The sequence below is a fragment of the Monomorium pharaonis genome, chromosome 5, assembly GCF_013373865.1.
Source record: "Monomorium pharaonis isolate MP-MQ-018 chromosome 5, ASM1337386v2, whole genome shotgun sequence".
NCBI classification, from domain to species: domain Eukaryota; kingdom Metazoa; phylum Arthropoda; class Insecta; order Hymenoptera; family Formicidae; genus Monomorium; species Monomorium pharaonis.
Genome location: NC_050471.1, coordinates 18,363,544 through 18,375,884, shown reverse-complemented (window position 1 = coordinate 18,375,884; position 12,341 = coordinate 18,363,544). Strand labels below are relative to the sequence as shown.

The following is a 12,341-nucleotide window of genomic DNA, read 5'->3' as shown; positions in this document are numbered from 1 at the left end:
GCCATGTAACCCTAAAGTTGCCTGCTAATCGCGATTGCATTGTTGCCTCTTTATTCCGATCGCGATTGGCTGTCTCGCGCTTGACTCGCTTCGTTCGTGTGTGAAGTTTGACAGTTTATAGTTGACAGTTTTTGACAGTTTGACTGTTTAACGAGAGACGGAAAGACACAAAAAGAAGCAAGAAAAATACCGGGAAAAAATCCTCTTATAAAATAGCCATGTAACCCTAAAGTTGCCTGCTAATCGCGATTGCATTGTTGCCTCTTTATTCCGATCGCGATTGGCTGTCTCGCGCTTGACTCGCTTCGTTCGTGTGTGAAGTTTGACAGTTTATATAGTTGACAGTTTTTGACAGTTTGACTGTTTAACGAGAGACGGAAAGACACAAAAAGAAGCAAGAAAAATACCGGGAAAAAATTACTTAGACTGGAAGATTATAAAATAGCAGAGAGTATTTGTTTTGAATTGCAGATACGTTTAACTGATGCTTAACAAAGTAAGTTGAAATTTAATACAATATATTATGACATATTTAATTTAATATAATAATATTATGATATAACCATTTTTGTATCACCATCGCTGTTAGAAGGGTAAGGAAGAGACGTTGGACGCCACGACAGAAACACGTATTTATCAAGTAATTCTTAATTATCTTAATTATTTTTTTTGCCAATACATTAAATATAATTATAATTTTTTTATTTGTATTGATTAAAAAATTGATATATTGTTATGTAAATGTATGTATATTAATTAAGTTCTTATTATAATAAGTTTAAATATATAGTTGACAATTACAGGCATTACTGCTAAAAATATTGTATGGCGAATTAAATAACCTCGCAGTTGAGAATATAAAATTAAGAAAAAAAAATTGTGTGGTACGAAAAAAAGAGAGAAAGAGAGAAAGAAACGGGAAACAAGATAAGGATCAGGATTAAAATAAGATAAGAAAAAAGAAGGTATAAATATTATGTTATTGATATTGATAAGTATACAAGAATATAATTAATGCTACTCGAACATGTTAAGTTTTTGTTTCAATATTTATAATTGGTAAACATTTTCATTTCTTAAATAATTTTCGAATAAATTTTTATTCTTTGGAGGATTTTTCGAAGTTTTTTAAATATATTTGATTAATTTTATTGATCTTGTACTGATTTTTGAATGTGTATGTACTTGACGTTTCTTTTTTACTTTTATAAGGTAAAAATATATTTTGGTTATATTTTGGTAGAATTTATCTTCTTTTTGTAAAAATCAAGTGATAGTTTGTTCCTTACATAATTTTATTTAAATTGATTTATTTATTATACATTATTCATTTTTTAATTATAAACATATGTAGATGTACGTAACATTATTAATATTTATATTGAATATACATGACTATACGGCAATCATATTTGTTAATGCACATATGTATAAATTTTAATAACAATATTAGTAAAACACAATATAAACACAACAAATAACATTAATATAATTAAAATTATATATGTATATGCATATATACAGGGTGACAGCTAACCGGCAGCCAATCTGTAATAGATAGATATATGTATATATATATATAGATATACTAATAGATAGATGTATACAAATATACTAATAGATATATTAATATACAAATAAACGTAAATATATATATATATATTTATGTTTATTTCTATATTAGTATATCTATACATCTATCTATTAGTATATCTATATATATCTATCTATTACAGATTGGCTGCCAGTTAGCTGTCACCCTGTATATATGTGTATACATATATAATTTTATTTATATTAATGTTATTTGTTGTGTTTATATTGTGTTTTTACTAATATTGTTATTAGAATTTATACATATGTGCATTAACAAATATGATTGCCGTATACATGTATATTCAATATAAATATTAATAATGTTATGTACATCTACATATGTTTATAATTAAAAAATGAATAATGTATAATAAATAAATCAATTTAAATAAAATTATGTAAGGAACACTATCACTTGATTTTTACAAAAAGAAGATAAATTCTATCAAAACCTTATAAAAGTAAAAAAAAAAAAACGTTAAGTACATATACATTCACAAATCAGTCGAAAGATCAATAAAATCAATCAAATATATTTAAATACGTCATATATAATTATATCTAAATTATTTCTTCATAAGATAATATTAATGTGAGTTTTTAATTGCAATCAATCCAATTAAATCGGTACATTCAATTTTGAGATATCAAGATTTCTTTCTCGTAAAAGTTCAATAACATTATTTTCTTCAGATCAGATTCTTATGTAATATACACACATGTAAATCCAGTTTGCCATTCAAGAGGCTTTACAATGTGCCTACATACAATTTCATTTTACTAAAACAAAATTATTATGTATAATGTAAATAATGAATTTACGAGAAAGAAATCTTGATATCTCAAAATTGAGTGTACCGATTTAATTGGATTGGTTGCAATTGAAAACTCACATTAATATTATTTCAGGAAAACATAATTTAGGTATAATTATATATGACGTTATATATAATTATATGTAATTATATATGATTTATATATACCAGCATATACAATTATATATAAATTATTTATGGGCACTATATATAATTTATATATAATTTATATATATTTATATATATTTTTATATATGGACTCCATTGTTCTTGCCGGCTTATATCTGAAGAAATGCAAATGCTTTATATGATTATAATAATATCAGGTCATATCTGATTGTACCTATTGAAGTTGAGTAATCATATATAGATATATATATAATCCTATAAAGTCATATATAGTTTCATATATGAAAGAATAAGAACAACTGAGTCTATATATGAATCTTTCCGAGAAAAAATAATTATATACAATTATATCTAAATTATTTTTTCATGAGATAATATTAATGTGAGTTTTCAATTGCAACCAATCCAAATAAATTGGTACACTCAATTTTGAGATATCAAGATTTCTTTCTCGAAAAAGTTCAATAACATTATTTTCTTCAGATCTTCAAATGACATTATATACAATCATATAAAAAAATGGCATTATACAATCGTATACGATTGTATGTAACCATATATAAACATATATAACCACATAGCCATATATAATTATATACAACCACATATAATTATATATAATCATATATGATTATATATAATTAACATTATATACAATCAGATTGTATGTAACCATATACAGATATATAAATATTTATATATAAATAACCATATATAGATATTTCTAATGAGTAAATCATAAAAATAGTGGCAGTCCTCTTCCACATCAGACAGGAACAAGAAGCTAATTTTTGCTTGCCTTAACCACGCTACGAGTGATCTTTATGTAGCCGATCGACTGCACTTTGCTCCTGAGAGAGTACGCCGCCTATCGACGGCGCCGCGCTCTAACTAGCGGGCAAGTCTGCATATCTAATTGTATATGGCGCCATATATAATGCTATATATAATTATATATAGGATGCTCACATAGCATTATATCTGGCGTCACATACAATTATATAAAATTAGATATGGTGCTATATCTGATTATATATGGACCCAGATTAGCCACATTAATATATATGGCTATATATGACTATATAGTTGTATATAATGCTATATATAATTATATACAAAATGCACTACTAACACAGCATTATATATGGCGCCACATACAATTATATACAATTAGATATGGTATTCAGTTAAACGTACCTGCAATTAAAAATATACATTTTACATAACGATATATTATTTTTTTAACTAATACAAAAAAAAAGAATTATAATTATATTTAATGTATTGGCAAAAAAGATAATTAAGATAATTAAAAATTACTTGATAAATATGTGTTACTGTCGTGGGGTTCAACGTCTCTTCTCTATCCTTCTAACAGCGATGGAGTAACAATATAGTACTGGCACCCGTAATAGTTCTAGAGTTCCTGATAGATTTCAGCAATAGTTCTGTACATTAAATATATTTAAATAGTTTTTTAATTTGGCTGTTGGCATTGCACTACAAGAGTAAGGTATCACTTTTTGGCGAGTTTCAACTAACTTTATGGCATTTTCTAACAGTTCCGCAATAGTTTCAAAGCTTTTTATATGTTTCGTCGACAGTTCCGGTCTTTAAGCATTTTTAAACAATTTTTTTATTAGACGGCTGGCACCGCACTACAAGAGTAAACTACCATTTTATAGCGAGTTCCAGACGAGTACATAGCATTTTTCAATAATTCTGTAATAGTTCCGAAGCTATTTGCAAGTTTCGTCGACATATCAGGTTTTTAAGCATTTTTAAGCAATTTTTTTATTAGACGGCTGGCACCGCACTACAAGAGTAAATTACCATTTTATAGCGAGTTCCATACGAATACATAAAATATTTAAAAAAATAAAATTTAAAAAAATGAGGTGCTAACTTCCAGTGGCACCTCATTAATGAAAATTGAACATTTTAACAGCAGTTCTACTTGCACCCGTAATAGTTCTAAAGTTCCTGATAGATTTTAGCAATAGTTCTGTACATTAAATATATTTAAACAGTTTTTTAATTTGGCTGTTGGCATTGCACCACAAGAGTAAAGTACCACTGTTTGGCGAGTTTCAGTCAACTTTATGACATTTTCTAAAAGTTCTGCAATAATGTCAAAGCTTTTGTAGATTTCGTCGACAGTTCCGGTCTTTAAGCATTTTTAAGCAATTTTTTTATTAGACGGCTGGCACCGCACTACAAGAGTAAACTACCATTTTATAGCGAGTGCCAGACGAGTACATAGCATATTTTAATAGTTCTGCAATAGTTTGAAAGCTTTTTGCAGGTTTTGTCGACACTTCCGGTCTTTAAGTATTTTTAAACAATTTTTTAGTAGACCGCTGGCACCGCACTACAAGAGTAAACTACCATTTTATAGCGAATTTCAGAAGAGTACATAGCATGTTTTAATAGTTCTGCAATAGGTCCAAAGCTTTTTGCAGATTTCGTCGACAGTTCCGGTTTTTAAGCATTTTTAAACAATTTTTTTATTAGACGGCTAACACCGCACTACAAGAGTAAATTACCATTTTATAGCGAGATCCAGACGAATACATAACATATTTTAATAGTTCTGCAATAGTGACAAAGCTTTCTGTAGGTTTCGTCGACAGTACCGGTCTTTGAGCATTTTTAAGAATTTTTTAATTAGACGGCTGGCACCGCACTACAAGAGTAAATTACAATTTTATAGCGAGTTCCAGACAAGTACATATTTTAATAGTTCTGCAATAGTGACAAAGTTTTTTGTAGGTTTCGTCGACAGTTTCGGTCTTTAAGCATTTTTAAAGAATTTTTTTATTAGACGGCTGGCACCGCACTACAAGAGTAAACTACAATTTTATAGCGAGTTCCAGACAAGTACATAGCATTTTTCAATAGTTCTGCAATAGTTTCAAAGCTTTTTGCAGGTTTCGTCGACAGTTCCGGTCTTTAAGCATTTTTAAGCAATTTCTTTATTAGACGGCTGGCACCGCACTACAAGAGTAAACTACCATTTTATAGCGAGTTCCAGACGAGTACATAGCATATTTTAATAGTTCTGCAATAGTTCCAAAGCTTTTTGCAGGTTTCGTCGACAGTTCCGGTCTTTAAGCATTTTTAGGCAATTTGTTTATTAGACGGCTGGCACCGCACTACAGGAGTAAACTACCATTTTATAGTGAGTTCCAGACGAGTACATAACATTTTTCAATAGTTCTGCAATAGTGACAAAGCTTTTTGTAGGTTTCGTCGACATTTTCGATCTTTAAGTATTTTTAAACAATTTTTTTTATTAGACTGCTGGCACTCCACTACAAGAGTAAACTACCATTTTATAGCAAGTTCCAGACGAGTACATAGCATTTTTTAATAGTTTTGCAATAGTTCCAAATCTTTATGCAGGTTTTGTCGACAGTTCTGGTTTTTAGCATTTTTAGGCGATTTGTTTATTAGACGGCTGGCACCGCACTACAAGAGTAAACTACAATTTTATAGCGAGTTCCAGACAACCACACAGCATTCTCCAATATATTTCTGCAATAGTTTCAAAGCTTTTTGTAGGTTTTATCGACAGTTCGTTTGACAAACAATGGTATTTATAAGTAACCTCTTTCTAAACCTCTAAGGATAAGTATTTATACATGTCATGAATTACTGGTTAACAATAGAGCGACATTGTAAGTTAATTTAAAAATAAAATATTATATTAAAATTAAATATATTTGACAAATAATATTGTAATTATGTTGGTAATTTAACTTAAACAAATCATATGACTTTTTAATTTAATATAAAAAAGTTTCTCAAAATTAACTTTTACTTTAACTAGAAACAAATTAATCTTAACGTAAATTTAATAGAATTAGTATTTATTTACGTAACTTTTAACATAATAGAATTCATTTCATAATCAATTAAATTTCATTAACTTAGTTAAAAATTAGATTAACTAACCCAACTCTAAAATTTAAAAAATGTCAATTACATTACTAACACATACCTATCAGATACCATAAAATTGGCTGAAGTTTAAATACCATAGCGTAGTATTCATATCTGATAGTGCGAGACAGGATCAAATAAAAAATTGTTTAAAAATGTTTAAAGACCGGAACTGTCGACAAAATCTACAAAAAGCTTTAGAACTATTGCAGAACTATTGAAAAATGCTATGTACTTGTCTGGAATTTGCTATAAAATAGTAGTTTACTCTTGTAGTGCGGTGCCAGCCGTCTAATAAAAAAATTGTTTAAACATGCTTAAAGACCGGAATTGTCGACGAAACCTGCAAAAAGCTTTGGAACTATTGCTGAACTATTGAAAAATGCTATGTAATCGTCTGGAACTCGCTATAAAATGGTAGTTTACTTTTTTAGTGCGGTGCCAGCCGTATAATTAAAAAATTGTTTAAATATATTTAATGTAGAATACAGAACTATTGTTAAAATCTATCAAAAACTCTAGAACTATTACGGGTGCAAGTATAACTGCTGTTAAAACGTTCAATTTTTATTAATGAGGTGCCAGGGGAAAATAGCACCTCATATTTTCAAATATCAATTTTTTTTAAATAAATCAACGGAACTATTTCTGAAACTTATCAGGAATTCTATGAAAAAACTTTATGTATATACATAACTTAGTTAGAAAAATAACCCATCAAATTGATATCAAATTAAGGGAGAATTGATATAAATTGCATTGATCAAATCAAATTGATGTCGATTTGATGGTTATTTCTCACTAGAAGGGTTAGAAAGATAAACAGAGACGAACAAAAACAAGGAAGATATGAAAAAATAATATGGGCAAAATATAATAGAGTGTACAAAGAAATAAAAATAGATGAGAAGCTTTTGTATATTTTAGTGGGGTAAAATAAGAGTAGGGAGTTAGTCTATGATAGCGAGATTTAAGTGCGGAAACGAGGCATTAGGGAATAGATATTGGAAAAAGGAAAAAGTGTAGGCTATACAATTTAAAAGTAGAGACTTTAGAACCAATATTAGAAGAATTTACAGAATTGCGAAGACAAAATTTCTCTGTTAGGAAAATGTTATCAGAGGTAGATATAGGTACAAAATGAATGAAAAATGTATTAAAGACGAGAAATGACAAAGAAAAGCGTAAATAGTCATTAAGAGTCCTATGTTATTATGTAATTAAGCTATGTAACCTTTTTTCAAAGGCCGAAATGTTTAAGAAATAAACGAGTTGTATATATGTTATATGCAATAGTAATTTTATGCAGGGTGTAATAACAAATAAAAAAATAACAGTTGGCGCGCGCGAAGCGCGTGCATGTTCTAGTCCTCTTATAAAATAGCCATGTAACCCTAAAGTTGCCTGCTAATCGCGATTGCATTGTTGCCTCTTTATTCCGATCGCGATTGGCTGTCTCGCGCTTGACTCGCTTCGTTCGTGTGTGAAGTTTCCTCTTATAAAATAGCCATGTAACCCTAAAGTTGCCTGCTAATCGCGATTGCATTGTTGCCTCTTTATTCCGATCGCGATTGGCTGTCTCGCGCTTGACTCGCTTCGTTCGTGTGTGAAGTTTGACAGTTTATATAGTTGACAGTTTTTGACAGTTTGACTGTTTAACGAGAGACGGAAAGACACAAAAAGAAGCAAGAAAAATACCGGGAAAAAATTACTTAGACTGGAAGATTATAAAATAGCAGAGAGTATTTGTTTTGAATTGCAGATACGTTTAACTGATGCTTAACAAAGTAAGTTGAAATTTAATACAATATATTATGACATATTTAATTTAATATAATAATATTATGATATAACCATTTTTGTATCACCATCGCTGTTAGAAGGGTAAGGAAGAGACGTTGGACGCCACGACAGAAACACGTATTTATCAAGTAATTCTTAATTATCTTAATTATTTTTTTTGCCAATACATTAAATATAATTATAATTTTTTTATTTGTATTGATTAAAAAATTGATATATTGTTATGTAAATGTATGTATATTAATTAAGTTCTTATTATAATAAGTTTAAATATATAGTTGACAATTACAGGCATTACTGCTAAAAATATTGTATGGCGAATTAAATAACCTCGCAGTTGAGAATATAAAATTAAGAAAAAAAAATTGTGTGGTACGAAAAAAAGAGAGAAAGAGAGAAAGAAACGGGAAACAAGATAAGGATCAGGATTAAAATAAGATAAGAAAAAAGAAGGTATAAATATTATGTTATTGATATTGATAAGTATACAAGAATATAATTAATGCTACTCGAACATGTTAAGTTTTTGTTTCAATATTTATAATTGGTAAACATTTTCATTTCTTAAATAATTTTCGAATAAATTTTTATTCTTTGAGGATTTTTCGAAGTTTTTTAAATATATTTGATTAATTTTATTGATCTTGTACTGATTTTTGAATGTGTATGTACTTGACGTTTCTTTTTTACTTTTATAAGGTAAAAATATATTTTGGTTATATTTTGGTAGAATTTATCTTCTTTTTGTAAAAATCAAGTGATAGTTTGTTTCTTACATAATTTTATTTAAATTGATTTATTTATTATACATTATTCATTTTTTAATTATAAACATATGTAGATGTACGTAACATTATTAATATTTATATTGAATATACATGACTATACGGCAATCATATTTGTTAATGCACATATGTATAAATTTTAATAACAATATTAGTAAAACACAATATAAACACAAACAAATAACATTAATATAATTAAAATTATATATGTGTATGCATATATACAGGGTGACAGCTAACCGGCAGCCAATCTGTAATAGATAGATGTATGTATATATATATAGATATACTAATAGATAGATGTATACAAATATACTAATAGATATATTAATATACAAATAAACGTAAATATATATATATATTTATGTTTATTCTATATTAGTATATCTATACATCTATCTATTAGTATATCTATATATATCTATCTATTACAGATTGGCTGCCAGTTAGCTGTCACCCTGTATATATGTATATACATATATAATTTTATTATATTAATGTTATTTGTTGTGTTTATATTGTGTTTTTACTAATATTGTTATTAGAATTTGTACATATGTGCATTAACAAATATGATTGCCGTATACATGTATATTCAATATAAATATTAATAATGTTATGTACATCTACATATGTTTATAATTAAAAATGAATAATGTATAATAAATAAATCAATTTAAATTAAAATATGTAAGGAACACTATCACTTGATTTTTACAAAAGAAGATAAATTCTATCAAAACCTTATAAAAGTAAAAAAAAAACGTTAAGTACATATACATTCACAAATCAGTCGAAAGATCAATAAATCAATCAAATATATTTAAATACGTCATATATACTTATATCTAAATTATTTCTTCATAAGATAATATTAATGTGAGTTTTTAATTGCAATCAATCCAATTAAATCGGTACATTCAATTTTGAGATATCAAGATTTCTTTCTCGTAAAGTTCAATAACATTATTTTCTTCAGATCAGATTTCTATGTAATATACACACATGTAAATCCAGTTTGCCATTCAAGAGGCTTTACAATGTGCCTACATACAATTTCATTTTACTAAAACAAAATTATTATGTATAATGTAAATAATGAATTTACGAGAAAGAAATCTTGATATCTCAAAATTGAGTGTACCGATTTAATTGGATTGGTTGCAATTGAAAACTCACATTAATATTATTTCAGGAAAACATAATTTAGATATAATTATATATGACGTTATATATAATTATATGTAATTATATATGATTTATATATACCAGCATATATAATTATATATAAATTATTTATGGGCACTATATATAATTTATATATAATTTATATATATTTATATATATTTTTATATATGGACTCCATTGTTCTTGCCGGCTTATATCTGAAGAAATGCAAATGCTTTATATGATTATATATAATAATATCAGGTCATATCTGATTGTACCTATTGAAGTTGAGTAATCATATATAGATATATATATATAATCCTATAAAGTCATATATAGTTTCATATATGAAAGAATAAGAACAACTGAGTCTATATATGCATCTTTCCGAGAAAAAATAATTATATATAATTATATCTAAATTATTTTTTCATGAGATAATATTAATGTGAGTTTTCAATTGCAACCAATCCAAATAAATTGGTACACTCAATTTTGAGATATCAAGATTTCTTTCTCGTAAAAGTTCAATAACATTATTTTCTTCAAATCTTCAAATGACATTATATACAATCATATAAAAAAATGGCATTATACAATCGTATACGATTGTATGTAAACTATATATAAACATATATAACCACATAGCCATATATAATTATATACAACCACATATAATTATATATAATCATATATGATTATATATAATTAACATTATATACAATCAGATTGTATGTAACCATATACAGATATATAAATATTTATATATAAATAACCATATATAGATATTTCTAATGAGTAAATCATAAAAATAGTGGCAGTCCTCTTCCACATCAGACAGGAACAAGAAGCTAATTTTTGCTTGCCTTAACCACGCTACGAGTGATCTTTATGTAGCCGATCGACTGCACTTTGCTCCTGAGAGAGTACGCCGCCTATCGACGGCGCCGCGCTCTAACTAGCGGGCAAGTCTGCATATCTAATTGTATATGGCGCCATATATATGCTATATATAATTATATATAGGATGCTCACATAGCATTATATCTGGCGTCACATACAATTATATAAAATTAGATATGGTGCTATATCTGATTATTATATGGACCCAGATTAGCCACATTAATATATATGGCTATATATGACTATATAGTTGTATATAATGCTATATATAATTATATACAAAATGCACTACTAACACAGCATTATATATGGCGCCACATACAATTATATACAATTAGATATGGTATTCAGTTAAACATACCTGCAATTAAAAATATACATTTTACTAACAATATATTAATTTTTTAATTAATACAATAAAAAAAAGAATTATAATTATATTTAATGTATTGGCAAAAAAGATAATTAAGATAATTAAAAATTACTTGATAAATATTGTTACTGTCGTGGGGTTCAACGTCTCTTCTCTATCCTTCTAACAGCGATGGAGTAACATATAGTACTGGCACCCGTAATTTCTAGAGTTCCTGATAGATTTCAGCAATAGTTCTGTACATTAAATATATTTAAAAACAGTTTTTTAATTTGCTGTTGGCATTGCACTACAAGAGTAAGGTACCACTTTTTGGCGAGTTTCAACTACTTTATGGCATTTTCTAACAGTTCCGCAATAGTTTCAAAGCTTTTTATATGTTTCGTCGACAGTTCCGGTCTTTAAGCATTTTTAAACAATTTTTTTTTATTAGACGGCTGGCACCGCACTACAAGAGGTAACCTAAAACCATTTATAGCAGTTCCCAGACGAGTAACATAAGCAATTTTTCAATAATTCTGTAATAATTCCGCAAGGCTATTTTGCAATTTTCGCGTCACGACTACAGGTTTTTAAGCATTTTTAAGAAGCATTTTTTTATTAGACCGGGCTGGCACCGCACTACAAGAGTAACTAACAATTTTATAGCGAGTTCTCAACAACCACACAGCATTCTCCAATATAATTTCTGCAATAGTTTCAAAGCTTTTTTGTATGTTTTCCGACACGTTCGTTTGAAAAACAATGGTTATTTTTATAATAACTCTTTCTAAAACCGCTAGATCAAGTATTTATACATTTCATGAAAGTACGTTAACAATA

General features: G+C 27.6%; 1 protein-coding gene across 21 annotated transcripts in view; it reads left to right on the top strand.

Annotated features, from left to right (window-relative positions):
* Nucleotides 1-12,341, top strand: part of LOC105833808 (molybdopterin synthase catalytic subunit) — a 123,295-nt gene that overhangs the window by 14,315 nt on the left and 96,639 nt on the right. The gene's annotated exons all lie outside the window — the stretch shown is intronic.